Source organism: Pteropus vampyrus, unplaced genomic scaffold (genome assembly GCF_000151845.1).
Source record: "Pteropus vampyrus isolate Shadow unplaced genomic scaffold, Pvam_2.0 Scaffold374, whole genome shotgun sequence".
Lineage (NCBI taxonomy): Eukaryota > Metazoa > Chordata > Mammalia > Chiroptera > Pteropodidae > Pteropus > Pteropus vampyrus.
Genome location: NW_011889155.1, coordinates 790,789 through 794,894, shown reverse-complemented (window position 1 = coordinate 794,894; position 4,106 = coordinate 790,789). Strand labels below are relative to the sequence as shown.

The following is a 4,106-nucleotide window of genomic DNA, read 5'->3' as shown; positions in this document are numbered from 1 at the left end:
TGTGTCACTCACCTGAGCAACATAGGCTTTGAGATTTGGGGTCACAGAGAGAATGGCTACAGAACAGCACACAACTGGAAGGTGACATTAAATGCTCATCTTAGCAATCTCCAGGTCACCCCTGCCTCCCAGGGCTACTTCCTGACCAGGGCTTCCCCAGAGCAGGCTGCCTCTCTTCCATCTTTCTTGGAATATTTCATTCATTCATTCATTTATTCATTCATTCATCTGTCACTGAGAGCCTACTGTGTGTCAGGCACTGTGCTTGGTGTTGGAGATACAGAGAAGAAAAGGCAGACAAGTCTTCACCCTTGTGGGCCTCCAGTATGGTGGGCAGGAAGGTGGACCTGAAATATGTAAAACAACTGCACAGATTAGCTTCTCAGTTTTGGTTGTCACAGGAGCTTTGAAGGCAAAGGGTGGGAAATTAGAACAATGTGGGGAAGATTCATTTTAGACTGTGTGACATTTAAGCCAAGACCTGAAATAGGAGTAGGGGCCAGCAGAGGAAGGAGGAGTTCTCACCTGGGGGCACAGTGTGGGCGAGGGCTCTGAAACATGGAAGAGCTGGGGATGCCTGGAATGCAGCGAGCTGGGGGAGAATTGGGGGGATAAACTCAAAGAGCAGGCAGGGCCACATGGTGCTGGGCTCCGAGGCCCTGGAGACGGGCTAGGATGTAATTCCCAGTCCAGCAGGAAGCTAAGGGAAGCTTTTGAGCATGGTAGAAATGTGATCTAAATTATACTTCAAGAAAGATTTTTTTTTGGCTGCTGGGTGGAGAACAAACTAGAGGGTTAAAAGGACAAGAGTAGAAGTGGGGGGGGGCAATTGCAGACAACCTCAGGGTTCACGTGATGAATGAGGAGGGCCAGATCTGGCATAGCGGCGATGGAAGCAGATGAGGCAGGCTGATGTGACATTTGTTTTGGAGGTAAAACCAATAGTGCATGAATAGTGTTTGGTGACAGATGATAATTCCTACATTTCTGAGGCCATCTCTTTCATCTACAGCCCCACAGCACTCCTCACCCAGCTGTTAGATGTGGCAATAGCAAGTAACACCAGCCACCCTATGTACAAAACTGTGTTCCTGGGTATTTGAGTTGGGCGAGAAGGGCTGGTGGACCACTCGGAGGATGTTAAAGATCCAGTCAAGCATCAGGTGGTGACCTATGGTAACCCTACTTTCTTCCCAATTATTGAAGTAATACTCAAAGAATGAAAAAGATTGATGATGTCCTGTGCTGGCGAAGACTTGGGTAAACAAATATCTTAAGTACCATTAGTGGGAGAGTCAACAGGCAAATCCCAGTTTGGAGAATATTTTGGGGTTATCTATTTAAATTTAAAGTGTGCAAGATTGCCTTCTGAGAATCTCCCGTGGAGAAATGAGTACGTACCTGCACGCGTACGAGCACAGACTAGGATTTTCACTGCATCAGTGTTTGAATTAATCAGAAAATGTAAACAACCTCAATAATCATCAATCATGGATGAATAAGTAGGCAAATTGTGGCCCATCCATGCTATAGATACCATGCAGCAGTTAAAATGATGGATGTATACCACCATAAAAGATCTCCCAGGTCCACGGGTAAGTGGAAAAAGCAAGTTATATGTCTTTACAACATACACGTTATGATACCAATTATGTTAAAAAAGAAACCCTAAAGAATGCTGCATATTTCTAACTATACACAGATATCTATGTAAAATGCACAGGAAAAGGACTCAGAAGAATGACACAAAACTTATAACAGTGATCACAGATGAGAAGGGACGGGCCTGGGGCAGGGCTGGTTAAGGATGATGCTGGCCTATGTGTTTTGCTTGCGTATTCTACCATGAGTTCTGTTTTCGTACATTACTGCTGCAATTAATAAGTCTAAAATGAAAAATAAATATTCATTGTAAACTCTCTGAAAATGCAGCTATCCACGGTGAAGTGGGAAAATGCTCATAATATTATACCCTAAAGATAACCATTATTAAGATCTTACTATATGTTTCCAAATCTTTTCTATATTTTCTTATGCTTAAAAAAAATAAAAAACATAACTATATTTAACATACTATTTTATGCCCCACTTTTTTACACTTTATACTATCTTGTGAATATCTTTCAATATCATTAAATATTCTCCCAAGCCAAGTTATTTTTTTTTTAACGAATGCATCGCATTATGCTGCATGGATTTACCAATATCCATTTAAACCCCCTGTGGTTGACAGAAAGCTTATTTCTAATTTTCCTTTATTGTATACAGTCTTGTAAGTGCCTCCTTATACAGTTGTCCCATCATTTGTTTAAGATAATTTATTAGGAAACTCTGTGGGCCAAAGCTATTAGAAAGCTTTCGGTACGCATTGTGCAGTTGCCTTACATAAGGGGACCCTCACAGCAGACCGGAAGGCTGGTGTCTTCTCAACAGGCCCTTTGCCTCCAGGTCTTTCAAGAGTGGCTTCTTGTCCGAAGGGAGAGAGGTTCCCAAGAGAATCAGTGACATCTCTCATAGGAGACCTTCAAGGGAAGGGAGGTAAGTCTGTCTGGGTTGGTCTGCAGAGGCAGAGCTGCCCAGGTGGCCTTTTGAAGTCCTTTCCCTAACTGACTTAAGGTCCTAATGACAGGAAGACAAACTGTAGAACCAGCATCAAGGATAAACTTGACATCTGTTTGTGAGTGCCAAAGCCCCTGGGTGGACCTCCAAAGACTCTGTTCTCAGAGAGCCCAGATTAGGAGTCAAGTTCCCTTGAGACCTACGAAGACGGACTCCCAGTATGGAGTTGCTATACCTTCCAAGTGTAGCTACCTCAAAAGTTTGTGTCTGCCTACCTGAACAAGATGTGGGGCATTTTTAAGAGGCAAGGAGAAAGTCACGTGATAGAAGGGTTCTATGGTGGGCTGAAAGGTGACCAGTAAACTGTGGTGTTGCCTGGGGGCTTGAGCAGCCTCGCTCATGAGCTATGGAGTCTGCATGTGGCTGCCAGGACAAGCTTGGGGACAACTCCTTCAGTAAATCCTTGATTCTCCATCCTCTATACAAACTCTCCATCTACCTCTGTTCAGCCCAGTGCAACATATCAGTAAAAATCTCCATCCACATGACCCAAACATGCATAGGGAGCAACCATTGCCAACTGCTTCTCCGCTACTGGCCCCTGCTTGGTTTTCTGCAAATACTAAGTGTGTTAATAAATACGGTGAAATCATAATAACATTACTGAATCTCTCACCCCCACATTCAATCACTTGAAGCTGCAAAGATCTCTCAAATATATTCCTTTTCCCTCTACCCACTGCCGTCACTCCTTGCCAAACCCTCATCGCTGCATTAAAAAAAGCCCAAACACTTATATAGACCTTATCATGGGCTTGGTATTTTTCAAAGCACTTTAACATTTGTGATTTCATCTAATACTAGTGATTAGAGAGAGGTAACAGCCTCATGGTGGGTCTCCCGTCTCCAGTTTCTCTCTTTTGAGTCTGGAGCCCACACCATCCTCATGGTTGCCAGAATAGGGGTAGTAGTTGCATTTTCTTTTTGCAATTAAGAATATTTTATCCATGAAAACATGTGTGAGATGATAATAATAATAATAATAAATTCATATACCCACATCCAACTTAAGAGAGCTAATATCACAAATTCCTGAGGCTTCCCATGCATCCTTCCTCCAGCTCTTCCTCTCCCTCCCATCAGAAGCAATAATCACTCTGAATTTTGTATGTATCATTCCTTGCCCTTTTCTTTATAGTTTTCTCAAAGATGGATGCAGTCTCGAACGATTTATTGTTTTGTTTTGCATGTCTTTGAACTTCAGAGAAGTAGAATTGGACCGTCCTCATTTTCCTACAGCCCGCGTGTTTTTGGTTCTACATTTTGGGTGTGAGATGCACCAATGTTGTTCAGTATAGCTGTAACGCATTCATTTTCGCTGCCATAAGGCACTCCATTGTATGAACAAACCACAGATCATCATTCCATTCTCCTCTTGATGGACAGAGGGTTGTCGCCGTCAATATTTATCTCTAGATGCACACATGTAAGGATTTCTAGGTGAGGCACATAGGAGTAGGAATGCTGGGTAGTAAGATCGGTGCACC

The 4,106-nt window shown here is 43.1% G+C and overlaps 1 long non-coding RNA gene across 1 annotated transcript in view; it reads left to right on the top strand.

Annotated features, from left to right (window-relative positions):
• LOC111731438 overlaps positions 1–4,072 on the top strand; it is a 25,425-nt gene extending 21,353 nt beyond the window's left edge. The window contains exon 3 of the long non-coding RNA XR_002777132.1: positions 4,060–4,072. This is a non-coding gene — a long non-coding RNA (uncharacterized LOC111731438). The remainder of the gene's footprint in view (positions 1–4,059) is intronic.
• Positions 4,073–4,106: the final 34 nt, after the last annotated feature.